Source organism: Falco punctatus (genome assembly GCF_963210335.1).
Source record: "Falco punctatus genome assembly, chromosome: 11".
In the NCBI taxonomy this organism is placed as follows: domain Eukaryota; kingdom Metazoa; phylum Chordata; class Aves; order Falconiformes; family Falconidae; genus Falco; species Falco punctatus.
Genome location: NC_137591.1, coordinates 35,788,298 through 35,814,020, shown reverse-complemented (window position 1 = coordinate 35,814,020; position 25,723 = coordinate 35,788,298). Strand labels below are relative to the sequence as shown.

The following is a 25,723-nucleotide window of genomic DNA, read 5'->3' as shown; positions in this document are numbered from 1 at the left end:
AGGCTTGACTCCTGCGTTCCTGAGAACGGTTCTGGGCTTTGAGGGGTTTGCTTTTGGCTTTTTGCCTTAAGCTCGTCCTCCGTCACCGCTGTCGGCGTGCGCCGAGCCGCTGCTTAGGGAGCGGTGGCGGTACAGGCTGTGTGCGTGCCGACCGTCCTCGAGGCTGTAGCTGTATCCTACCCTAAAAAAAGCTCTCCGTAATACCCTGCTTCCGTTAGGACGCAATTTTCTCGAGTTCCCCCCCCACCCCAGGGTGATTTTCCCACACGCCTGCAGGCAGCAGGACTAACGTCATCTCCTTTTGCCCGCCTGGGCTCGGACTAAAATCCCTTCCCTGGCTGTTCTTTAGCTTGTACAGCCTTTGAGCCTTCCCTCGGGCCTGGCTGATGGTCCTTTGCCATTTCACCCCGTTCACAGCCAGCGTGAGTTTCGGTACCGACTATGTCAACGAATTTCAGCTGCACGACAAACCTGCTTTTTTGTCAATTAAATTAAACTCAGCCTTTTAATTGCTTTCGAAGGGAACTACAGGAGATCCTGTCGGCGTGGTGGCCTAGCGTAAGCGATGATGGAGAGGCGCATCGGATGTGACCTCCGTGTCAGCTCGGTGTGCCTCAGACAGACTGCATTTGGCACTCCGTGGCGTGCTGCGCAGCTCCAGAAATTCACGGTAGGGGAAAAAAAAGGGGCGAAAATGACAGTCGCGCTGAAACACGAGTTGGGAAGAAATGCTGTACGTGAGGGCTTTCCGTTGAGCGAGGCAGCTGGTCTTGCTTGTGGATCTTTGGGGTACGAGCCTGACGCCGAGCAGCTCGTTTTTCATTTGACGTGCCTGGAGTTGTTTTCAAAGGGATGGAAGAGAAGCTTATGAAATAGGATAGGTTACCGAGTCTTCCTAAAACGCTCACGACAGTTACGTAGAAAGCCGAAGCGAAGGACGAGGGAATAAAGTTCTGTGCTTCCTAAGTAAATACGGTACGCTTAAAAGTGATCTCCGTGCAGGGTCCTAGTTGTTTCTGTTTTTAAAATCAGAAAGAAGTTTAAGAAGTCTCAGCGGTTAGTCGTGTGGGAAATAAATGGCTCTTCCGCAAAAAATTCCACGTCAGCGAGGCTCTTTGAACGATTCTTCTCGCAATCGATTCCGACTACAGCCAGTTCATGGTTTAATGTCGAGGTGTGTGCTCGCTCTCCTCTAAAGCAGTATTTCGTTTGCATTTCAGTCCTGTGGGTCATGACAAATTTGGGAAGAACCCGAAGGAAACTTTTCATCCTGGGACACAGAAGGTAGGAGGTGAGTTGTTTTGGGGGTTTGGTTTTTTTGTTTGTTTTGTTTCTGTTTGGTTTTTTTTTTTGGTTGGTCGGTTGTGGCTTTTTATTCTTTTCTGGAAAAATAAGTCGTTACGTAGAAATGCTAGCGGTTTGTTTCTTTCTGTAGCAGGATAATAAGGAGGAGTAGAGTTACAGGTAGAGAATCGGCTGTCTTTATCAGTTGAAGTGGCTACTTTGAAATTAAAACAAATACAGGAGCACATTAACGGGGGGTTTTGCGCTGTGTCTTCGGTACCGGTGTGCTAAAGATGTTGTTTTGTTTACAGGATTCATTGGCTGTCGAAGAGCGAGAGGTAAATGTAAACTTTTCACTCCTAGCACTCACTCGGTGACGTGTACCGACTGAGGTATCAATTGCTTATTGCAGTGAAAAACTGCGGCGTTTCTGTGCAGCGTCTGAGATCGAAAATCATTTCAGGCACTGGCATAACCTATCGTACTAATAGACGACCAGCTTTAGTAACGTCATCAAAAAATCGTAATCTGTGATGGAAAGCAGAGTCTGAGGCGTCTGCTACTTGAGCATGTAACGGAGCTGGTACGAAGCGTATGTTGCCGTGCGTAGGTCGTGTACAAAAGATGTATCTAACAGTCCTTAGAGGAAACCTTATTTGAGGTCTTTTGTTTGATTGTCTGTTTGTCCTGTAGTTTTTGGTTTTCTTTCTCCGGGACCTGTGAATTTTGAATGTGGAGTCCTGCATGCTAAGGATGGGCAGCTTACAGACGAGGAAACGTTCGGCGCCGGTGAGTTTTTCACCGTTGTCTCGGCTGAGGGTTGCCTAAGGTGTTGAGCTTCACTGCGAGTACAAACATGCACGGTCCTGACCCTCTTAGGCTTGGTCTTGGGAGCCTTGAAGGCTTGTATACCAATCGAATCGTTACACTGAATAAACTGTTCCTTTTTTTTCTAGCGGGCGTTCCCAGACTGAAGCGGTGTGGAGCTGAAGGGGACTACGATTTCAAGGTTGACGGAGCCATTTGGACCGAGTCTTGAAGATCTCTTCGGTGTTTGTTCAAGGAAACTTAGTCTCGAGACAGTCCTCTGGCTCGCTGGCGAAACGGTAGGAAACTGCTTTGTTGATCCTGACGGTGCAGTCTGTTGGAAAGTAAAGATTCCTTGAGAGATCAGAACCACGTCCGTTGTTTCTCTGATTTAAAGGTGAACAGGCCTGTGTCGTTCAAGGGAAGACTCAGCGTTGGTTTTGTTTCTCTGAAACACAAAGTGCCCCATCTAAAGTGATTACAGAGTCTGAGTTGATTTTTCAAAAGCAGAGACTTGTGCCGTTTGCAAACCGCCTGTCGCACTGCTCAAAGACAAAAGACGTTCACCCGAGAAAGTTTTTGGAAACGAATGCCAAATAGACGTGGGGAAAGAGCTGGAGAGGTTTATGTCTTGTCTGTCGAATTACCTTCTCTTTAGTGCCCTTACATTTGACAAGAAAAGGTTTCATTGCCTCTTTTATCGTGAAGACAATGTTGCTGGTGTTTTTATAAGGGGAAAAAAAAAAAAAAAAGTGTATGCCTGGTCTCTCGAGTGATTCTTTTGTTTTTTCTTTTTTTTTTTTTTTTTCTCTTTTTCTCTAGACTGGTGGAATTGAATATGTTCCCTGGAAGAAGTTGATCCAGCGAGATGTGAAGCCGGGCGACTTGCTAAGGGGCCGTGGGCAGAGTTCCCTTCTCGCTTCCATTCGTCTAATAAAGGGTGCAGTCTGTTAGGTAGACTGGCTGCAGTACCGAAATTTTTTCGCCAGGCGGCAGCAGCGTGGCCGCCCTGCAGAGTAAGGGCAGCGCATGCGCAGACGGGGCTTGAAGCCAAAGGGGGCGTGGTCTGGGGGGAGTAGTCGCGTGGTGATGACGCCATTCCGCTTCTGCGCATGCGCAGAAGAGGTACTGGCAAAACTAAGGGCAGCGCATGCGCAGTGCCGGCTTGAAGCCAAAGGGGGCGTGGTCTCCGGCGGCGTCGCATGCGTATGACGCAATTCCGTTTTCGCGCATGCGCAGAAGAGGTACTGGCAAAACTGAGGGCAGCGCATGCGCAGTGCCGGCTTGAAGCCAAAGGGGGCGTGGTCTCCGGCGGCGTCGCATGCGTATGACGCAATTCCGCTTTTGCGCGTGCGCGGAAACGGCTTGCCCCCTAGGGGCGGGGCTTCGGCCTCGCACGTACGGGTTACGCAGACGGCCCCGGAAGTGGGGTTCATTTCCAGCCCGCGCGGCGCGCCGCCGCGCCCGTGGCGGTGCGGAGCCTTCGCCGGCAGCCTGGAAGACTTTCGGGCCGGGACGTGCGGCGGCGCGCTGGGTGAGCGCTCGGCCTGAGGGCGGGCGGGGGCCGGCGGGCAGCGGCCGAAGGGGGGGGGGGGGGGGGGGGGGCGGGGGATGCGGCGGGCCGGCGCTCGGCCGCGGCGGGGAGCGCCTGGTGCCGGCGGCGGGCGGCCCGGCCCGGCCCGGCCCGGGACCGGCGGGGCTGCCGGCCGTTCTCGTCTCCCCGGCAGCGACGGTGGTCAGCGGGCTCCTCACGGTGCTGCCTATTTTGGGCTGGTTTTTTTTTGTTTTTTTTGTTTTTTTTTTTTGTCTCTCGGGGCTGCGCCGCTACCTCAGCGAGGAGGCGAGGAGCGGCGGCGGGGCGGCCCCGGTGCTCGCCGCTTGTGGCGGCCTGGCGGGGCCCGGGAGAGGGGAGGGGTCGGCCCGCGGCGACCTGCCGCCCCCCCCCCGCCGCCTCTGGGCTGCCCGGGCAGCCGCCGCAGCTCTGCGCGGGGCTTTGTCTTTCCCCCAGCCGCCGGCCTGAGCCGCGGCAGCGGGCTGGGACTGGAAGCGCCCTGCAAGTCTGACGGGGGTATCGCTGCCGTGCATGTGGTCTGCCTGTCTACCGATCGTTCCTGCCTCTTGTTCTGCTGGGGTAATTCCTTTGGGTAACGCGTCGGGCTCCGAATGCAGTGCATCCTGACTTCCTCCTGACCCCTGCGAGACGTTACCGGTGTTTGCCTTCCTCGTGTTTCACAGGGCCTCGGCTGTCGCGTGCGGAGAAGCTGTCAGCCTTGTCAGAAGAGAGCGTGTAGCCAGCAAGCGCGTCGTGGTGCTTCGGGACCAAGCTGATACCGCAGGCGTCCGTCTTTTGTTTGCGAAAAGGGATCGCGAGGAAACGTGCCGGTCTCGGAGGGGGAAGAGGTAGGAGGCAGCTTTCAACCGCTTTTAGGCTTGACTCCTGCGTTCCTGAGAACGGTTCTGGGCTTTGAGGGGTTTGCTTTTGGCTTTTTGCCTTAAGCTCGTCCTCCGTCACCGCTGTCGGCGTGCGCCGAGCCGCTGCTTAGGGAGCGGTGGCGGTACAGGCTGTGTGCGTGCCGACCGTCCTCGAGGCTGTAGCTGTATCCTACCCTAAAAAAAGCTCTCCGTAATACCCTGCTTCCGTTAGGACGCAATTTTCTCGAGTTCCCCCCCCACCCCAGGGTGATTTTCCCACACGCCTGCAGGCAGCAGGACTAACGTCATCTCCTTTTGCCCGCCTGGGCTCGGACTAAAATCCCTTCCCTGGCTGTTCTTTAGCTTGTACAGCCTTTGAGCCTTCCCTCGGGCCTGGCTGATGGTCCTTTGCCATTTCACCCCGTTCACAGCCAGCGTGAGTTTCGGTACCGACTATGTCAACGAATTTCAGCTGCACGACAAACCTGCTTTTTTGTCAATTAAATTAAACTCAGCCTTTTAATTGCTTTCGAAGGGAACTACAGGAGATCCTGTCGGCGTGGTGGCCTAGCGTAAGCGATGATGGAGAGGCGCATCGGATGTGACCTCCGTGTCAGCTCGGTGTGCCTCAGACAGACTGCATTTGGCACTCCGTGGCGTGCTGCGCAGCTCCAGAAATTCACGGTAGGGGAAAAAAAAGGGGCGAAAATGACAGTCGCGCTGAAACACGAGTTGGGAAGAAATGCTGTACGTGAGGGCTTTCCGTTGAGCGAGGCAGCTGGTCTTGCTTGTGGATCTTTGGGGTACGAGCCTGACGCCGAGCAGCTCGTTTTTCATTTGACGTGCCTGGAGTTGTTTTCAAAGGGATGGAAGAGAAGCTTATGAAATAGGATAGGTTACCGAGTCTTCCTAAAACGCTCACGACAGTTACGTAGAAAGCCGAAGCGAAGGACGAGGGAATAAAGTTCTGTGCTTCCTAAGTAAATACGGTACGCTTAAAAGTGATCTCCGTGCAGGGTCCTAGTTGTTTCTGTTTTTAAAATCAGAAAGAAGTTTAAGAAGTCTCAGCGGTTAGTCGTGTGGGAAATAAATGGCTCTTCCGCAAAAAATTCCACGTCAGCGAGGCTCTTTGAACGATTCTTCTCGCAATCGATTCCGACTACAGCCAGTTCATGGTTTAATGTCGAGGTGTGTGCTCGCTCTCCTCTAAAGCAGTATTTCGTTTGCATTTCAGTCCTGTGGGTCATGACAAATTTGGGAAGAACCCGAAGGAAACTTTTCATCCTGGGACACAGAAGGTAGGAGGTGAGTTGTTTTGGGGGTTTGGTTTTTTTGTTTGTTTTGTTTCTGTTTGGTTTTTTTTTTTGGTTGGTCGGTTGTGGCTTTTTATTCTTTTCTGGAAAAATAAGTCGTTACGTAGAAATGCTAGCGGTTTGTTTCTTTCTGTAGCAGGATAATAAGGAGGAGTAGAGTTACAGGTAGAGAATCGGCTGTCTTTATCAGTTGAAGTGGCTACTTTGAAATTAAAACAAATACAGGAGCACATTAACGGGGGGTTTTGCGCTGTGTCTTCGGTACCGGTGTGCTAAAGATGTTGTTTTGTTTACAGGATTCATTGGCTGTCGAAGAGCGAGAGGTAAATGTAAACTTTTCACTCCTAGCACTCACTCGGTGACGTGTACCGACTGAGGTATCAATTGCTTATTGCAGTGAAAAACTGCGGCGTTTCTGTGCAGCGTCTGAGATCGAAAATCATTTCAGGCACTGGCATAACCTATCGTACTAATAGACGACCAGCTTTAGTAACGTCATCAAAAAATCGTAATCTGTGATGGAAAGCAGAGTCTGAGGCGTCTGCTACTTGAGCATGTAACGGAGCTGGTACGAAGCGTATGTTGCCGTGCGTAGGTCGTGTACAAAAGATGTATCTAACAGTCCTTAGAGGAAACCTTATTTGAGGTCTTTTGTTTGATTGTCTGTTTGTCCTGTAGTTTTTGGTTTTCTTTCTCCGGGACCTGTGAATTTTGAATGTGGAGTCCTGCATGCTAAGGATGGGCAGCTTACAGACGAGGAAACGTTCGGCGCCGGTGAGTTTTTCACCGTTGTCTCGGCTGAGGGTTGCCTAAGGTGTTGAGCTTCACTGCGAGTACAAACATGCACGGTCCTGACCCTCTTAGGCTTGGTCTTGGGAGCCTTGAAGGCTTGTATACCAATCGAATCGTTACACTGAATAAACTGTTCCTTTTTTTTCTAGCGGGCGTTCCCAGACTGAAGCGGTGTGGAGCTGAAGGGGACTACGATTTCAAGGTTGACGGAGCCATTTGGACCGAGTCTTGAAGATCTCTTCGGTGTTTGTTCAAGGAAACTTAGTCTCGAGACAGTCCTCTGGCTCGCTGGCGAAACGGTAGGAAACTGCTTTGTTGATCCTGACGGTGCAGTCTGTTGGAAAGTAAAGATTCCTTGAGAGATCAGAACCACGTCCGTTGTTTCTCTGATTTAAAGGTGAACAGGCCTGTGTCGTTCAAGGGAAGACTCAGCGTTGGTTTTGTTTCTCTGAAACACAAAGTGCCCCATCTAAAGTGATTACAGAGTCTGAGTTGATTTTTCAAAAGCAGAGACTTGTGCCGTTTGCAAACCGCCTGTCGCACTGCTCAAAGACAAAAGACGTTCACCCGAGAAAGTTTTTGGAAACGAATGCCAAATAGACGTGGGGAAAGAGCTGGAGAGGTTTATGTCTTGTCTGTCGAATTACCTTCTCTTTAGTGCCCTTACATTTGACAAGAAAAGGTTTCATTGCCTCTTTTATCGTGAAGACAATGTTGCTGGTGTTTTTATAAGGGGAAAAAAAAAAAAAAAAGTGTATGCCTGGTCTCTCGAGTGATTCTTTTGTTTTTTCTTTTTTTTTTTTTTTTTCTCTTTTTCTCTAGACTGGTGGAATTGAATATGTTCCCTGGAAGAAGTTGATCCAGCGAGATGTGAAGCCGGGCGACTTGCTAAGGGGCCGTGGGCAGAGTTCCCTTCTCGCTTCCATTCGTCTAATAAAGGGTGCAGTCTGTTAGGTAGACTGGCTGCAGTACCGAAATTTTTTCGCCAGGCGGCAGCAGCGTGGCCGCCCTGCAGAGTAAGGGCAGCGCATGCGCAGACGGGGCTTGAAGCCAAAGGGGGCGTGGTCTGGGGGGAGTAGTCGCGTGGTGATGACGCCATTCCGCTTCTGCGCATGCGCAGAAGAGGTACTGGCAAAACTAAGGGCAGCGCATGCGCAGTGCCGGCTTGAAGCCAAAGGGGGCGTGGTCTCCGGCGGCGTCGCATGCGTATGACGCAATTCCGTTTTCGCGCATGCGCAGAAGAGGTACTGGCAAAACTGAGGGCAGCGCATGCGCAGTGCCGGCTTGAAGCCGAAGGGGGCGTGGTCTCCGGCGGCGTCGCATGCGTATGACGCAATTCCGCTTTTGCGCGTGCGCGGAAACGGCTTGCCCCCTAGGGGCGGGGCTTCGGCCTCGCACGTACGGGTTACGCAGACGGCCCCGGAAGTGGGGTTCATTTCCAGCCCGCGCGGCGCGCCGCCGCGCCCGTGGCGGTGCGGAGCCTTCGCCGGCAGCCTGGAAGACTTTCGGGCCGGGACGTGCGGCGGCGCGCTGGGTGAGCGCTCGGCCTGAGGGCGGGCGGGGGCCGGCGGGCAGCGGCCGAAGGGGGGGGGGGGGGGGGGGGGGCGGGGGATGCGGCGGGCCGGCGCTCGGCCGCGGCGGGGAGCGCCTGGTGCCGGCGGCGGGCGGCCCGGCCCGGCCCGGCCCGGGACCGGCGGGGCTGCCGGCCGTTCTCGTCTCCCCGGCAGCGACGGTGGTCAGCGGGCTCCTCACGGTGCTGCCTATTTTGGGCTGGTTTTTTTTTGTTTTTTTTGTTTTTTTTTTTTGTCTCTCGGGGCTGCGCCGCTACCTCAGCGAGGAGGCGAGGAGCGGCGGCGGGGCGGCCCCGGTGCTCGCCGCTTGTGGCGGCCTGGCGGGGCCCGGGAGAGGGGAGGGGTCGGCCCGCGGCGACCTGCCGCCCCCCCCCCGCCGCCTCTGGGCTGCCCGGGCAGCCGCCGCAGCTCTGCGCGGGGCTTTGTCTTTCCCCCAGCCGCCGGCCTGAGCCGCGGCAGCGGGCTGGGACTGGAAGCGCCCTGCAAGTCTGACGGGGGTATCGCTGCCGTGCATGTGGTCTGCCTGTCTACCGATCGTTCCTGCCTCTTGTTCTGCTGGGGTAATTCCTTTGGGTAACGCGTCGGGCTCCGAATGCAGTGCATCCTGACTTCCTCCTGACCCCTGCGAGACGTTACCGGTGTTTGCCTTCCTCGTGTTTCACAGGGCCTCGGCTGTCGCGTGCGGAGAAGCTGTCAGCCTTGTCAGAAGAGAGCGTGTAGCCAGCAAGCGCGTCGTGGTGCTTCGGGACCAAGCTGATACCGCAGGCGTCCGTCTTTTGTTTGCGAAAAGGGATCGCGAGGAAACGTGCCGGTCTCGGAGGGGGAAGAGGTAGGAGGCAGCTTTCAACCGCTTTTAGGCTTGACTCCTGCGTTCCTGAGAACGGTTCTGGGCTTTGAGGGGTTTGCTTTTGGCTTTTTGCCTTAAGCTCGTCCTCCGTCACCGCTGTCGGCGTGCGCCGAGCCGCTGCTTAGGGAGCGGTGGCGGTACAGGCTGTGTGCGTGCCGACCGTCCTCGAGGCTGTAGCTGTATCCTACCCTAAAAAAAGCTCTCCGTAATACCCTGCTTCCGTTAGGACGCAATTTTCTCGAGTTCCCCCCCCACCCCAGGGTGATTTTCCCACACGCCTGCAGGCAGCAGGACTAACGTCATCTCCTTTTGCCCGCCTGGGCTCGGACTAAAATCCCTTCCCTGGCTGTTCTTTAGCTTGTACAGCCTTTGAGCCTTCCCTCGGGCCTGGCTGATGGTCCTTTGCCATTTCACCCCGTTCACAGCCAGCGTGAGTTTCGGTACCGACTATGTCAACGAATTTCAGCTGCACGACAAACCTGCTTTTTTGTCAATTAAATTAAACTCAGCCTTTTAATTGCTTTCGAAGGGAACTACAGGAGATCCTGTCGGCGTGGTGGCCTAGCGTAAGCGATGATGGAGAGGCGCATCGGATGTGACCTCCGTGTCAGCTCGGTGTGCCTCAGACAGACTGCATTTGGCACTCCGTGGCGTGCTGCGCAGCTCCAGAAATTCACGGTAGGGGAAAAAAAAGGGGCGAAAATGACAGTCGCGCTGAAACACGAGTTGGGAAGAAATGCTGTACGTGAGGGCTTTCCGTTGAGCGAGGCAGCTGGTCTTGCTTGTGGATCTTTGGGGTACGAGCCTGACGCCGAGCAGCTCGTTTTTCATTTGACGTGCCTGGAGTTGTTTTCAAAGGGATGGAAGAGAAGCTTATGAAATAGGATAGGTTACCGAGTCTTCCTAAAACGCTCACGACAGTTACGTAGAAAGCCGAAGCGAAGGACGAGGGAATAAAGTTCTGTGCTTCCTAAGTAAATACGGTACGCTTAAAAGTGATCTCCGTGCAGGGTCCTAGTTGTTTCTGTTTTTAAAATCAGAAAGAAGTTTAAGAAGTCTCAGCGGTTAGTCGTGTGGGAAATAAATGGCTCTTCCGCAAAAAATTCCACGTCAGCGAGGCTCTTTGAACGATTCTTCTCGCAATCGATTCCGACTACAGCCAGTTCATGGTTTAATGTCGAGGTGTGTGCTCGCTCTCCTCTAAAGCAGTATTTCGTTTGCATTTCAGTCCTGTGGGTCATGACAAATTTGGGAAGAACCCGAAGGAAACTTTTCATCCTGGGACACAGAAGGTAGGAGGTGAGTTGTTTTGGGGGTTTGGTTTTTTTGTTTGTTTTGTTTCTGTTTGGTTTTTTTTTTTGGTTGGTCGGTTGTGGCTTTTTATTCTTTTCTGGAAAAATAAGTCGTTACGTAGAAATGCTAGCGGTTTGTTTCTTTCTGTAGCAGGATAATAAGGAGGAGTAGAGTTACAGGTAGAGAATCGGCTGTCTTTATCAGTTGAAGTGGCTACTTTGAAATTAAAACAAATACAGGAGCACATTAACGGGGGGTTTTGCGCTGTGTCTTCGGTACCGGTGTGCTAAAGATGTTGTTTTGTTTACAGGATTCATTGGCTGTCGAAGAGCGAGAGGTAAATGTAAACTTTTCACTCCTAGCACTCACTCGGTGACGTGTACCGACTGAGGTATCAATTGCTTATTGCAGTGAAAAACTGCGGCGTTTCTGTGCAGCGTCTGAGATCGAAAATCATTTCAGGCACTGGCATAACCTATCGTACTAATAGACGACCAGCTTTAGTAACGTCATCAAAAAATCGTAATCTGTGATGGAAAGCAGAGTCTGAGGCGTCTGCTACTTGAGCATGTAACGGAGCTGGTACGAAGCGTATGTTGCCGTGCGTAGGTCGTGTACAAAAGATGTATCTAACAGTCCTTAGAGGAAACCTTATTTGAGGTCTTTTGTTTGATTGTCTGTTTGTCCTGTAGTTTTTGGTTTTCTTTCTCCGGGACCTGTGAATTTTGAATGTGGAGTCCTGCATGCTAAGGATGGGCAGCTTACAGACGAGGAAACGTTCGGCGCCGGTGAGTTTTTCACCGTTGTCTCGGCTGAGGGTTGCCTAAGGTGTTGAGCTTCACTGCGAGTACAAACATGCACGGTCCTGACCCTCTTAGGCTTGGTCTTGGGAGCCTTGAAGGCTTGTATACCAATCGAATCGTTACACTGAATAAACTGTTCCTTTTTTTTCTAGCGGGCGTTCCCAGACTGAAGCGGTGTGGAGCTGAAGGGGACTACGATTTCAAGGTTGACGGAGCCATTTGGACCGAGTCTTGAAGATCTCTTCGGTGTTTGTTCAAGGAAACTTAGTCTCGAGACAGTCCTCTGGCTCGCTGGCGAAACGGTAGGAAACTGCTTTGTTGATCCTGACGGTGCAGTCTGTTGGAAAGTAAAGATTCCTTGAGAGATCAGAACCACGTCCGTTGTTTCTCTGATTTAAAGGTGAACAGGCCTGTGTCGTTCAAGGGAAGACTCAGCGTTGGTTTTGTTTCTCTGAAACACAAAGTGCCCCATCTAAAGTGATTACAGAGTCTGAGTTGATTTTTCAAAAGCAGAGACTTGTGCCGTTTGCAAACCGCCTGTCGCACTGCTCAAAGACAAAAGACGTTCACCCGAGAAAGTTTTTGGAAACGAATGCCAAATAGACGTGGGGAAAGAGCTGGAGAGGTTTATGTCTTGTCTGTCGAATTACCTTCTCTTTAGTGCCCTTACATTTGACAAGAAAAGGTTTCATTGCCTCTTTTATCGTGAAGACAATGTTGCTGGTGTTTTTATAAGGGGAAAAAAAAAAAAAAAAGTGTATGCCTGGTCTCTCGAGTGATTCTTTTGTTTTTTCTTTTTTTTTTTTTTTTTCTCTTTTTCTCTAGACTGGTGGAATTGAATATGTTCCCTGGAAGAAGTTGATCCAGCGAGATGTGAAGCCGGGCGACTTGCTAAGGGGCCGTGGGCAGAGTTCCCTTCTCGCTTCCATTCGTCTAATAAAGGGTGCAGTCTGTTAGGTAGACTGGCTGCAGTACCGAAATTTTTTCGCCAGGCGGCAGCAGCGTGGCCGCCCTGCAGAGTAAGGGCAGCGCATGCGCAGACGGGGCTTGAAGCCAAAGGGGGCGTGGCCTGGGGGGAGTAGTCGCGTGGTGATGACGCAACTCCGCTTCTGCGCATGCGCAGAAGAGGTACTGGCAAAACTAAGGGCAGCGCATGCGCAGTGCCGGACTGAAGCCAAAGGGGGCGTGGTCTCCGGCGGCGTCGCATGCGTATGACGCAATTCCGTTTTCGCGCATGCGCAGAAGAGGTACTGGCAAAACTGAGGGCAGCGCATGCGCAGTGCCGGCTTGAAGCCGAAGGGGGCGTGGTCTCCGGCGGCGTCGCATGCGTATGACGCAATTCCGCTTTTGCGCGTGCGCGGAAACGGCTTGCCCCCTAGGGGCGGGGCTTCGGCCTCGCACGTACGGGTTACGCAGACGGCCCCGGAAGTGGGGTTCATTTCCAGCCCGCGCGGCGCGCCGCCGCGCCCGTGGCGGTGCGGAGCCTTCGCCGGCAGCCTGGAAGACTTTCGGGCCGGGACGTGCGGCGGCGCGCTGGGTGAGCGCTCGGCCTGAGGGCGGGCGGGGGCCGGCGGGCAGCGGCCGAAGGGGGGGGGGGGGGGGGGGGGGCGGGGGATGCGGCGGGCCGGCGCTCGGCCGCGGCGGGGAGCGCCTGGTGCCGGCGGCGGGCGGCCCGGCCCGGCCCGGCCCGGGACCGGCGGGGCTGCCGGCCGTTCTCGTCTCCCCGGCAGCGACGGTGGTCAGCGGGCTCCTCACGGTGCTGCCTATTTTGGGCTGGTTTTTTTTTGTTTTTTTTGTTTTTTTTTTTTGTCTCTCGGGGCTGCGCCGCTACCTCAGCGAGGAGGCGAGGAGCGGCGGCGGGGCGGCCCCGGTGCTCGCCGCTTGTGGCGGCCTGGCGGGGCCCGGGAGAGGGGAGGGGTCGGCCCGCGGCGACCTGCCGCCCCCCCCCCGCCGCCTCTGGGCTGCCCGGGCAGCCGCCGCAGCTCTGCGCGGGGCTTTGTCTTTCCCCCAGCCGCCGGCCTGAGCCGCGGCAGCGGGCTGGGACTGGAAGCGCCCTGCAAGTCTGACGGGGGTATCGCTGCCGTGCATGTGGTCTGCCTGTCTACCGATCGTTCCTGCCTCTTGTTCTGCTGGGGTAATTCCTTTGGGTAACGCGTCGGGCTCCGAATGCAGTGCATCCTGACTTCCTCCTGACCCCTGCGAGACGTTACCGGTGTTTGCCTTCCTCGTGTTTCACAGGGCCTCGGCTGTCGCGTGCGGAGAAGCTGTCAGCCTTGTCAGAAGAGAGCGTGTAGCCAGCAAGCGCGTCGTGGTGCTTCGGGACCAAGCTGATACCGCAGGCGTCCGTCTTTTGTTTGCGAAAAGGGATCGCGAGGAAACGTGCCGGTCTCGGAGGGGGAAGAGGTAGGAGGCAGCTTTCAACCGCTTTTAGGCTTGACTCCTGCGTTCCTGAGAACGGTTCTGGGCTTTGAGGGGTTTGCTTTTGGCTTTTTGCCTTAAGCTCGTCCTCCGTCACCGCTGTCGGCGTGCGCCGAGCCGCTGCTTAGGGAGCGGTGGCGGTACAGGCTGTGTGCGTGCCGACCGTCCTCGAGGCTGTAGCTGTATCCTACCCTAAAAAAAGCTCTCCGTAATACCCTGCTTCCGTTAGGACGCAATTTTCTCGAGTTCCCCCCCCACCCCAGGGTGATTTTCCCACACGCCTGCAGGCAGCAGGACTAACGTCATCTCCTTTTGCCCGCCTGGGCTCGGACTAAAATCCCTTCCCTGGCTGTTCTTTAGCTTGTACAGCCTTTGAGCCTTCCCTCGGGCCTGGCTGATGGTCCTTTGCCATTTCACCCCGTTCACAGCCAGCGTGAGTTTCGGTACCGACTATGTCAACGAATTTCAGCTGCACGACAAACCTGCTTTTTTGTCAATTAAATTAAACTCAGCCTTTTAATTGCTTTCGAAGGGAACTACAGGAGATCCTGTCGGCGTGGTGGCCTAGCGTAAGCGATGATGGAGAGGCGCATCGGATGTGACCTCCGTGTCAGCTCGGTGTGCCTCAGACAGACTGCATTTGGCACTCCGTGGCGTGCTGCGCAGCTCCAGAAATTCACGGTAGGGGAAAAAAAAGGGGCGAAAATGACAGTCGCGCTGAAACACGAGTTGGGAAGAAATGCTGTACGTGAGGGCTTTCCGTTGAGCGAGGCAGCTGGTCTTGCTTGTGGATCTTTGGGGTACGAGCCTGACGCCGAGCAGCTCGTTTTTCATTTGACGTGCCTGGAGTTGTTTTCAAAGGGATGGAAGAGAAGCTTATGAAATAGGATAGGTTACCGAGTCTTCCTAAAACGCTCACGACAGTTACGTAGAAAGCCGAAGCGAAGGACGAGGGAATAAAGTTCTGTGCTTCCTAAGTAAATACGGTACGCTTAAAAGTGATCTCCGTGCAGGGTCCTAGTTGTTTCTGTTTTTAAAATCAGAAAGAAGTTTAAGAAGTCTCAGCGGTTAGTCGTGTGGGAAATAAATGGCTCTTCCGCAAAAAATTCCACGTCAGCGAGGCTCTTTGAACGATTCTTCTCGCAATCGATTCCGACTACAGCCAGTTCATGGTTTAATGTCGAGGTGTGTGCTCGCTCTCCTCTAAAGCAGTATTTCGTTTGCATTTCAGTCCTGTGGGTCATGACAAATTTGGGAAGAACCCGAAGGAAACTTTTCATCCTGGGACACAGAAGGTAGGAGGTGAGTTGTTTTGGGGGTTTGGTTTTTTTGTTTGTTTTGTTTCTGTTTGGTTTTTTTTTTTGGTTGGTCGGTTGTGGCTTTTTATTCTTTTCTGGAAAAATAAGTCGTTACGTAGAAATGCTAGCGGTTTGTTTCTTTCTGTAGCAGGATAATAAGGAGGAGTAGAGTTACAGGTAGAGAATCGGCTGTCTTTATCAGTTGAAGTGGCTACTTTGAAATTAAAACAAATACAGGAGCACATTAACGGGGGGTTTTGCGCTGTGTCTTCGGTACCGGTGTGCTAAAGATGTTGTTTTGTTTACAGGATTCATTGGCTGTCGAAGAGCGAGAGGTAAATGTAAACTTTTCACTCCTAGCACTCACTCGGTGACGTGTACCGACTGAGGTATCAATTGCTTATTGCAGTGAAAAACTGCGGCGTTTCTGTGCAGCGTCTGAGATCGAAAATCATTTCAGGCACTGGCATAACCTATCGTACTAATAGACGACCAGCTTTAGTAACGTCATCAAAAAATCGTAATCTGTGATGGAAAGCAGAGTCTGAGGCGTCTGCTACTTGAGCATGTAACGGAGCTGGTACGAAGCGTATGTTGCCGTGCGTAGGTCGTGTACAAAAGATGTATCTAACAGTCCTTAGAGGAAACCTTATTTGAGGTCTTTTGTTTGATTGTCTGTTTGTCCTGTAGTTTTTGGTTTTCTTTCTCCGGGACCTGTGAATTTTGAATGTGGAGTCCTGCATGCTAAGGATGGGCAGCTTACAGACGAGGAAACGTTCGGCGCCGGTGAGTTTTTCACCGTTGTCTCGGCTGAGGGTTGCCTAAGGTGTTGAGCTTCACTGCGAGTACAAACATGCACGGTCCTGACCCTCTTAGGCTTGGTCTTGGGAGCCTTGAAGGCTTGTATACCAATCGAATCGTTACACTGAATAAACTGTTCCTTTTTTTTCTAGCGGGCGTTCCCAGACTGAAGCGGTGTGGAGCTGAAGGGGACTACGATTTCAAGGTTGACGGAGCCATTTGGACCGAGTCTTGAAGATCTCTTCGGTGTTTGTTCAAGGAAACTTAGTCTCGAGACAGTCCTCTGGCTCGCTGGCGAAACGGTAGGAAACTGCTTTGTTGATCCTGACGGTGCAGTCTGTTGGAAAGTAAAGATTCCTTGAGAGATCAGAACCACGTCCGTTGTTTCTCTGATTTAAAGGTGAACAGGCCTGTGTCGTTCAAGGGAAGACTCAGCGTTGGTTTTGTTTCTCTGAAACACAAAGTGCCCCATCTAAAGTGATTACAGAGTCTGAGTTGATTTTTCAAAAGCAGAGACTTGTGCCGTTTGCAAACCGCCTGTCGCACTGCTCAAAGACAAAAGACGTTCACCCGAGAAAGTTTTTGGAAACGAATGCCAAATAGACGTGGGGAAAGAGCTGGAGAGGTTTATGTCTTGTCTGTCGAATTACCTTCTCTTTAGTGCCCTTACATTTGACAAGAAAAGGTTTCATTGCCTCTTTTATCGTGAAGACAATGTTGCTGGTGTTTTTATAAGGGGAAAAAAAAAAAAAAAAGTGTATGCCTGGTCTCTCGAGTGATTCTTTTGTTTTTTCTTTTTTTTTTTTTTTTTCTCTTTTTCTCTAGACTGGTGGAATTGAATATGTTCCCTGGAAGAAGTTGATCCAGCGAGATGTGAAGCCGGGCGACTTGCTAAGGGGCCGTGGGCAGAGTTCCCTTCTCGCTTCCATTCGTCTAATAAAGGGTGCAGTCTGTTAGGTAGACTGGCTGCAGTACCGAAATTTTTTCGCCAGGCGGCAGCAGCGTGGCCGCCCTGCAGAGTAAGGGCAGCGCATGCGCAGACGGGGCTTGAAGCCAAAGGGGGCGTGGTCTGGGGGGAGTAGTCGCGTGGTGATGACGCCATTCCGCTTCTGCGCATGCGCAGAAGAGGTACTGGCAAAACTAAGGGCAGCGCATGCGCAGTGCCGGCTTGAAGCCAAAGGGGGCGTGGTCTCCGGCGGCGTCGCATGCGTATGACGCAATTCCGTTTTCGCGCATGCGCAGAAGAGGTACTGGCAAAACTGAGGGCAGCGCATGCGCAGTGCCGGCTTGAAGCCGAAGGGGGCGTGGTCTCCGGCGGCGTCGCATGCGTATGACGCAATTCCGCTTTTGCGCGTGCGCGGAAACGGCTTGCCCCCTAGGGGCGGGGCTTCGGCCTCGCACGTACGGGTTACGCAGACGGCCCCGGAAGTGGGGTTCATTTCCAGCCCGCGCGGCGCGCCGCCGCGCCCGTGGCGGTGCGGAGCCTTCGCCGGCAGCCTGGAAGACTTTCGGGCCGGGACGTGCGGCGGCGCGCTGGGTGAGCGCTCGGCCTGAGGGCGGGCGGGGGCCGGCGGGCAGCGGCCGAAGGGGGGGGGGGGGGGGGGGGGGCGGGGGATGCGGCGGGCCGGCGCTCGGCCGCGGCGGGGAGCGCCTGGTGCCGGCGGCGGGCGGCCCGGCCCGGCCCGGCCCGGGACCGGCGGGGCTGCCGGCCGTTCTCGTCTCCCCGGCAGCGACGGTGGTCAGCGGGCTCCTCACGGTGCTGCCTATTTTGGGCTGGTTTTTTTTTGTTTTTTTTGTTTTTTTTTTTTGTCTCTCGGGGCTGCGCCGCTACCTCAGCGAGGAGGCGAGGAGCGGCGGCGGGGCGGCCCCGGTGCTCGCCGCTTGTGGCGGCCTGGCGGGGCCCGGGAGAGGGGAGGGGTCGGCCCGCGGCGACCTGCCGCCCCCCCCCCGCCGCCTCTGGGCTGCCCGGGCAGCCGCCGCAGCTCTGCGCGGGGCTTTGTCTTTCCCCCAGCCGCCGGCCTGAGCCGCGGCAGCGGGCTGGGACTGGAAGCGCCCTGCAAGTCTGACGGGGGTATCGCTGCCGTGCATGTGGTCTGCCTGTCTACCGATCGTTCCTGCCTCTTGTTCTGCTGGGGTAATTCCTTTGGGTAACGCGTCGGGCTCCGAATGCAGTGCATCCTGACTTCCTCCTGACCCCTGCGAGACGTTACCGGTGTTTGCCTTCCTCGTGTTTCACAGGGCCTCGGCTGTCGCGTGCGGAGAAGCTGTCAGCCTTGTCAGAAGAGAGCGTGTAGCCAGCAAGCGCGTCGTGGTGCTTCGGGACCAAGCTGATACCGCAGGCGTCCGTCTTTTGTTTGCGAAAAGGGATCGCGAGGAAACGTGCCGGTCTCGGAGGGGGAAGAGGTAGGAGGCAGCTTTCAACCGCTTTTAGGCTTGACTCCTGCGTTCCTGAGAACGGTTCTGGGCTTTGAGGGGTTTGCTTTTGGCTTTTTGCCTTAAGCTCGTCCTCCGTCACCGCTGTCGGCGTGCGCCGAGCCGCTGCTTAGGGAGCGGTGGCGGTACAGGCTGTGTGCGTGCCGACCGTCCTCGAGGCTGTAGCTGTATCCTACCCTAAAAAAAGCTCTCCGTAATACCCTGCTTCCGTTAGGACGCAATTTTCTCGAGTTCCCCCCCCACCCCAGGGTGATTTTCCCACACGCCTGCAGGCAGCAGGACTAACGTCATCTCCTTTTGCCCGCCTGGGCTCGGACTAAAATCCCTTCCCTGGCTGTTCTTTAGCTTGTACAGCCTTTGAGCCTTCCCTCGGGCCTGGCTGATGGTCCTTTGCCATTTCACCCCGTTCACAGCCAGCGTGAGTTTCGGTACCGACTATGTCAACGAATTTCAGCTGCACGACAAACCTGCTTTTTTGTCAATTAAATTAAACTCAGCCTTTTAATTGCTTTCGAAGGGAACTACAGGAGATCCTGTCGGCGTGGTGGCCTAGCGTAAGCGATGATGGAGAGGCGCATCGGATGTGACCTCCGTGTCAGCTCGGTGTGCCTCAGACAGACTGCATTTGGCACTCCGTGGCGTGCTGCGCAGCTCCAGAAATTCACGGTAGGGGAAAAAAAAGGGGCGAAAATGACAGTCGCGCTGAAACACGAGTTGGGAAGAAATGCTGTACGTGAGGGCTTTCCGTTGAGCGAGGCAGCTGGTCTTGCTTGTGGATCTTTGGGGTACGAGCCTGACGCCGAGCAGCTCGTTTTTCATTTGACGTGCCTGGAGTTGTTTTCAAAGGGATGGAAGAGAAGCTTATGAAATAGGATAGGTTACCGAGTCTTCCTAAAACGCTCACGACAGTTACGTAGAAAGCCGAAGCGAAGGACGAGGGAATAAAGTTCTGTGCTTCCTAAGTAAATACGGTACGCTTAAAAGTGATCTCCGTGCAGGGTCCTAGTTGTTTCTGTTTTTAAAATCAGAAAGAAGTTTAAGAAGTCTCAGCGGTTAGTCGTGTGGGAAATAAATGGCTCTTCCGCAAAAAATTCCACGTCAGCGAGGCTCTTTGAACGATTCTTCTCGCAATCGATTCCGACTACAGCCAGTTCATGGTTTAATGTCGAGGTGTGTGCTCGCTCTCCTCTAAAGCAGTATTTCGTTTGCATTTCAGTCCTGTGGGTCATGACAAATTTGGGAAGAACCCGAAGGAAACTTTTCATCCTGGGACACAGAAGGTAGGAGGTGAGTTGTTTTGGGGGTTTGGTTTTTTTGTTTGTTTTGTTTCTGTTTGGTTTTTTTTTTTGGTTGGTCGGTTGTGGCTTTTTATTCTTTTCTGGAAAAATAAGTCGTTACGTAGAAATGCTAGCGGTTTGTTTCTTTCTGTAGCAGGATAATAAGGAGGAGTAGAGTTACAGGTAGAGAATCGGCTGTCTTTATCAGTTGAAGTGGCTACTTTGAAATTAAAACAAATACAGGAGCACATTAACGGGGGGTTTTGCGCTGTGTCTTCGGTACCGGTGTGCTAAAGATGTTGTTTTGTTTACAGGATTCATTGGCTGTCGAAGAGCGAGAGGTAAATGTAAACTTTTCACTCCTAGCACTCACTCGGTGACGTGTACCGACTGAGGTATCAATTGCTTATTGCAGTGAAAAACTGCGGCGTTTCTGTGCAGCGTCTGAGATCGAAAATCATTTCAGGCACTGGCATAACCTATCGTACTAATAGACGACCAGCTTTAGTAACGTCATCAAAAAATCGTAATCTGTGATGGAAAGCAGAGTCTGAGGCGTCTGCTACTTGAGCATGTAACGGAGCTGGTACGAAGCGTATGTTGCCGTGCGTAGGTCGTGTACAAAAGATGTATCTAACAGTCCTTAGAGGAAACCTTATTTGAGGTCTTTTGTTTGATTGTCTGTTTGTCCTGTAGTTTTTGGTTTTCTTTCTCCGGGACCTGTGAATTTTGAATGTGGAGTCCTGCATGCTAAGGATGGGCAGCTTACAGACGAGGAAACGTTCGGCGCCGGTGAGTTTTTCACCGTTGTCTCGGCTGAGGGTTGCCTAAGGTGTTGAGCTTCACTGCGAGTACAAACATGCACGGTCCTGACCCTCTTAGGCTTGGTCTTGGGAGCCTTGAAGGCTTGTATACCAATCGAATCGTTACACTGAATAAACTGTTCCTTTTTTTTCTAGCGGGCGTTCCCAGACTGAAGCGGTGTGGAGCTGAAGGGGACTACGATTTCAAGGTTGACGGAGCCATTTGGACCGAGTCTTGAAGATCTCTTCGGTGTTTGTTCAAGGAAACTTAGTCTCGAGACAGTCCTCTGGCTCGCTGGCGAAACGGTAGGAAACTGCTTTGTTGATCCTGACGGTGCAGTCTGTTGGAAAGTAAAGATTCCTTGAGAGATCAGAACCACGTCCGTTGTTTCTCTGATTTAAAGGTGAACAGGCCTGTGTCGTTCAAGGGAAGACTCAGCGTTGGTTTTGTTTCTCTGAAACACAAAGTGCCCCATCTAAAGTGATTACAGAGTCTGAGTTGATTTTTCAAAAGCAGAGACTTGTGCCGTTTGCAAACCGCCTGTCGCACTGCTCAAAGACAAAAGACGTTCACCCGAGAAAGTTTTTGGAAACGAATGCCAAATAGACGTGGGGAAAGAGCTGGAGAGGTTTATGTCTTGTCTGTCGAATTACCTTCTCTTTAGTGCCCTTACATTTGACAAGAAAAGGTTTCATTGCCTCTTTTATCGTGAAGACAATGTTGCTGGTGTTTTTATAAGGGGAAAAAAAAAAAAAAAAGTGTATGCCTGGTCTCTCGAGTGATTCTTTTGTTTTTTCTTTTTTTTTTTTTTTTTCTCTTTTTCTCTAGACTGGTGGAATTGAATATGTTCCCTGGAAGAAGTTGATCCAGCGAGATGTGAAGCCGGGCGACTTGCTAAGGGGCCGTGGGCAGAGTTCCCTTCTCGCTTCCATTCGTCTAATAAAGGGTGCAGTCTGTTAGGTAGACTGGCTGCAGTACCGAAATTTTTTCGCCAGGCGGCAGCAGCGTGGCCGCCCTGCAGAGTAAGGGCAGCGCATGCGCAGACGGGGCTTGAAGCCAAAGGGGGCGTGGTCTGGGGGGAGTAGTCGCGTGGTGATGACGCCATTCCGCTTCTGCGCATGCGCAGAAGAGGTACTGGCAAAACTAAGGGCAGCGCATGCGCAGTGCCGGCTTGAAGCCAAAGGGGGCGTGGTCTCCGGCGGCGTCGCATGCGTATGACGCAATTCCGTTTTCGCGCATGCGCAGAAGAGGTACTGGCAAAACTGAGGGCAGCGCATGCGCAGTGCCGGCTTGAAGCCGAAGGGGGCGTGGTCTCCGGCGGCGTCGCATGCGTATGACGCAATTCCGCTTTTGCGCGTGCGCGGAAACGGCTTGCCCCCTAGGGGCGGGGCTTCGGCCTCGCACGTACGGGTTACGCAGACGGCCCCGGAAGTGGGGTTCATTTCCAGCCCGCGCGGCGCGCCGCCGCGCCCGTGGCGGTGCGGAGCCTTCGCCGGCAGCCTGGAAGACTTTCGGGCCGGGACGTGCGGCGGCGCGCTGGGTGAGCGCTCGGCCTGAGGGCGGGCGGGGGCCGGCGGGCAGCGGCCGAAGGGGGGGGGGGGGGGGGGGGGGCGGGGGATGCGGCGGGCCGGCGCTCGGCCGCGGCGGGGAGCGCCTGGTGCCGGCGGCGGGCGGCCCGGCCCGGCCCGGCCCGGGACCGGCGGGGCTGCCGGCCGTTCTCGTCTCCCCGGCAGCGACGGTGGTCAGCGGGCTCCTCACGGTGCTGCCTATTTTGGGCTGGTTTTTTTTTGTTTTTTTTGTTTTTTTTTTTTGTCTCTCGGGGCTGCGCCGCTACCTCAGCGAGGAGGCGAGGAGCGGCGGCGGGGCGGCCCCGGTGCTCGCCGCTTGTGGCGGCCTGGCGGGGCCCGGGAGAGGGGAGGGGTCGGCCCGCGGCGACCTGCCGCCCCCCCCCCGCCGCCTCTGGGCTGCCCGGGCAGCCGCCGCAGCTCTGCGCGGGGCTTTGTCTTTCCCCCAGCCGCCGGCCTGAGCCGCGGCAGCGGGCTGGGACTGGAAGCGCCCTGCAAGTCTGACGGGGGTATCGCTGCCGTGCATGTGGTCTGCCTGTCTACCGATCGTTCCTGCCTCTTGTTCTGCTGGGGTAATTCCTTTGGGTAACGCGTCGGGCTCCGAATGCAGTGCATCCTGACTTCCTCCTGACCCCTGCGAGACGTTACCGGTGTTTGCCTTCCTCGTGTTTCACAGGGCCTCGGCTGTCGCGTGCGGAGAAGCTGTCAGCCTTGTCAGAAGAGAGCGTGTAGCCAGCAAGCGCGTCGTGGTGCTTCGGGACCAAGCTGATACCGCAGGCGTCCGTCTTTTGTTTGCGAAAAGGGATCGCGAGGAAACGTGCCGGTCTCGGAGGGGGAAGAGGTAGGAGGCAGCTTTCAACCGCTTTTAGGCTTGACTCCTGCGTTCCTGAGAACGGTTCTGGGCTTTGAGGGGTTTGCTTTTGGCTTTTTGCCTTAAGCTCGTCCTCCGTCACCGCTGTCGGCGTGCGCCGAGCCGCTGCTTAGGGAGCGGTGGCGGTACAGGCTGTGTGCGTGCCGACCGTCCTCGAGGCTGTAGCTGTATCCTACCCTAAAAAAAGCTCTCCGTAATACCCTGCTTCCGTTAGGACGCAATTTTCTCGAGTTCCCCCCCCACCCCAGGGTGATTTTCCCACACGCCTGCAGGCAGCAGGACTAACGTCATCTCCTTTTGCCCGCCTGGGCTCGGACTAAAATCCCTTCCCTGGCTGTTCTTTAGCTTGTACAGCCTTTGAGCCTTCCCTCGGGCCTGGCTGATGGTCCTTTGCCATTTCACCCCGTTCACAGCCAGCGTGAGTTTCGGTACCGACTATGTCAACGAATTTCAGCTGCACGACAAACCTGCTTTTTTGTCAATTAAATTAAACTCAGCCTTTTAATTGCTTTCGAAGGGAACTACAGGAGATCCTGTCGGCGTGGTGGCCTAGCGTAAGCGATGATGGAGAGGCGCATCGGATGTGACCTCCGTGTCAGCTCGGTGTGCCTCAGACAGACTGCATTTGGCACTCCGTGGCGTGCTGCGCAGCTCCAGAAATTCACGGTAGGGGAAAAAAAAGGGGCGAAAATGACAGTCGCGCTGAAACACGAGTTGGGAAGAAATGCTGTACGTGAGGGCTTTCCGTTGAGCGAGGCAGCTGGTCTTGCTTGTGGATCTTTGGGGTACGAGCCTGACGCCGAGCAGCTCGTTTTTCATTTGACGTGCCTGGAGTTGTTTTCAAAGGGATGGAAGAGAAGCTTATGAAATAGGATAGGTTACCGAGTCTTCCTAAAACGCTCACGACAGTTACGTAGAAAGCCGAAGCGAAGGACGAGGGAATAAAGTTCTGTGCTTCCTAAGTAAATACGGTACGCTTAAAAGTGATCTCCGTGCAGGGTCCTAGTTGTTTCTGTTTTTAAAATCAGAAAGAAGTTTAAGAAGTCTCAGCGGTTAGTCGTGTGGGAAATAAATGGCTCTTCCGCAAAAAATTCCACGTCAGCGAGGCTCTTTGAACGATTCTTCTCGCAATCGATTCCGACTACAGCCAGTTCATGGTTTAATGTCGAGGTGTGTGCTCGCTCTCCTCTAAAGCAGTATTTCGTTTGCATTTCAGTCCTGTGGGTCATGACAAATTTGGGAAGAACCCGAAGGAAACTTTTCATCCTGGGACACAGAAGGTAGGAGGTGAGTTGTTTTGGGGGTTTGGTTTTTTTGTTTGTTTTGTTTCTGTTTGGTTTTTTTTTTTGGTTGGTCGGTTGTGGCTTTTTATTCTTTTCTGGAAAAATAAGTCGTTACGTAGAAATGCTAGCGGTTTGTTTCTTTCTGTAGCAGGATAATAAGGAGGAGTAGAGTTACAGGTAGAGAATCGGCTGTCTTTATCAGTTGAAGTGGCTACTTTGAAATTAAAACAAATACAGGAGCACATTAACGGGGGGTTTTGCGCTGTGTCTTCGGTACCGGTGTGCTAAAGATGTTGTTTTGTTTACAGGATTCATTGGCTGTCGAAGAGCGAGAGGTAAATGTAAACTTTTCACTCCTAGCACTCACTCGGTGACGTGTACCGACTGAGGTATCAATTGCTTATTGCAGTGAAAAACTGCGGCGTTTCTGTGCAGCGTCTGAGATCGAAAATCATTTCAGGCACTGGCATAACCTATCGTACTAATAGACGACCAGCTTTAGTAACGTCATCAAAAAATCGTAATCTGTGATGGAAAGCAGAGTCTGAGGCGTCTGCTACTTGAGCATGTAACGGAGCTGGTACGAAGCGTATGTTGCCGTGCGTAGGTCGTGTACAAAAGATGTATCTAACAGTCCTTAGAGGAAACCTTATTTGAGGTCTTTTGTTTGATTGTCTGTTTGTCCTGTAGTTTTTGGTTTTCTTTCTCCGGGACCTGTGAATTTTGAATGTGGAGTCCTGCATGCTAAGGATGGGCAGCTTACAGACGAGGAAACGTTCGGCGCCGGTGAGTTTTTCACCGTTGTCTCGGCTGAGGGTTGCCTAAGGTGTTGAGCTTCACTGCGAGTACAAACATGCACGGTCCTGACCCTCTTAGGCTTGGTCTTGGGAGCCTTGAAGGCTTGTATACCAATCGAATCGTTACACTGAATAAACTGTTCCTTTTTTTTCTAGCGGGCGTTCCCAGACTGAAGCGGTGTGGAGCTGAAGGGGACTACGATTTCAAGGTTGACGGAGCCATTTGGACCGAGTCTTGAAGATCTCTTCGGTGTTTGTTCAAGGAAACTTAGTCTCGAGACAGTCCTCTGGCTCGCTGGCGAAACGGTAGGAAACTGCTTTGTTGATCCTGACGGTGCAGTCTGTTGGAAAGTAAAGATTCCTTGAGAGATCAGAACCACGTCCGTTGTTTCTCTGATTTAAAGGTGAACAGGCCTGTGTCGTTCAAGGGAAGACTCAGCGTTGGTTTTGTTTCTCTGAAACACAAAGTGCCCCATCTAAAGTGATTACAGAGTCTGAGTTGATTTTTCAAAAGCAGAGACTTGTGCCGTTTGCAAACCGCCTGTCGCACTGCTCAAAGACAAAAGACGTTCACCCGAGAAAGTTTTTGGAAACGAATGCCAAATAGACGTGGGGAAAGAGCTGGAGAGGTTTATGTCTTGTCTGTCGAATTACCTTCTCTTTAGTGCCCTTACATTTGACAAGAAAAGGTTTCATTGCCTCTTTTATCGTGAAGACAATGTTGCTGGTGTTTTTATAAGGGGAAAAAAAAAAAAAAAAGTGTATGCCTGGTCTCTCGAGTGATTCTTTTGTTTTTTCTTTTTTTTTTTTTTTTTCTCTTTTTCTCTAGACTGGTGGAATTGAATATGTTCCCTGGAAGAAGTTGATCCAGCGAGATGTGAAGCCGGGCGACTTGCTAAGGGGCCGTGGGCAGAGTTCCCTTCTCGCTTCCATTCGTCTAATAAAGGGTGCAGTCTGTTAGGTAGACTGGCTGCAGTACCGAAATTTTTTCGCCAGGCGGCAGCAGCGTGGCCGCCCTGCAGAGTAAGGGCAGCGCATGCGCAGACGGGGCTTG

General features: G+C 53.3%; 1 long non-coding RNA gene across 2 annotated transcripts in view; it reads left to right on the top strand.

The window, feature by feature from the left end:
• Positions 1–25,433, top strand: part of LOC308071373 — a 35,440-nt gene extending 10,007 nt beyond the window's left edge. The window contains exons 19-64 of one of the 2 annotated variants that reach the window (XR_013931145.1): positions 522–670; positions 1,221–1,291; positions 1,596–1,622; positions 1,748–1,867; positions 1,978–2,073; positions 2,241–2,390; positions 2,914–3,625; positions 4,327–4,491; positions 5,039–5,187; positions 5,738–5,808; positions 6,113–6,139; positions 6,265–6,384; positions 6,495–6,590; positions 6,758–6,907; positions 7,431–8,142; positions 8,844–9,008; positions 9,556–9,704; positions 10,255–10,325; positions 10,630–10,656; positions 10,782–10,901; positions 11,012–11,107; positions 11,275–11,424; positions 11,948–12,659; positions 13,361–13,525; positions 14,073–14,221; positions 14,772–14,842; positions 15,147–15,173; positions 15,299–15,418; positions 15,529–15,624; positions 15,792–15,941; positions 16,465–17,176; positions 17,878–18,042; positions 18,590–18,738; positions 19,289–19,359; positions 19,664–19,690; positions 19,816–19,935; positions 20,046–20,141; positions 20,309–20,458; positions 20,982–21,693; positions 22,395–22,559; positions 23,107–23,255; positions 23,806–23,876; positions 24,181–24,207; positions 24,333–24,452; positions 24,531–24,658; positions 24,826–25,433. This is a non-coding gene — a long non-coding RNA (uncharacterized lncRNA). The remainder of the gene's footprint in view (positions 1–521; positions 671–1,220; positions 1,292–1,595; positions 1,623–1,747; positions 1,868–1,977; positions 2,074–2,240; positions 2,391–2,913; positions 3,626–4,326; positions 4,492–5,038; positions 5,188–5,737; positions 5,809–6,112; positions 6,140–6,264; positions 6,385–6,494; positions 6,591–6,757; positions 6,908–7,430; positions 8,143–8,843; positions 9,009–9,555; positions 9,705–10,254; positions 10,326–10,629; positions 10,657–10,781; positions 10,902–11,011; positions 11,108–11,274; positions 11,425–11,947; positions 12,660–13,360; positions 13,526–14,072; positions 14,222–14,771; positions 14,843–15,146; positions 15,174–15,298; positions 15,419–15,528; positions 15,625–15,791; positions 15,942–16,464; positions 17,177–17,877; positions 18,043–18,589; positions 18,739–19,288; positions 19,360–19,663; positions 19,691–19,815; positions 19,936–20,045; positions 20,142–20,308; positions 20,459–20,981; positions 21,694–22,394; positions 22,560–23,106; positions 23,256–23,805; positions 23,877–24,180; positions 24,208–24,332; positions 24,453–24,530; positions 24,659–24,825) is intronic. The other variant, XR_013931146.1, reaches the window with a different exon arrangement.
• The last annotated feature ends 290 nt before the right edge of the window (positions 25,434–25,723 follow it).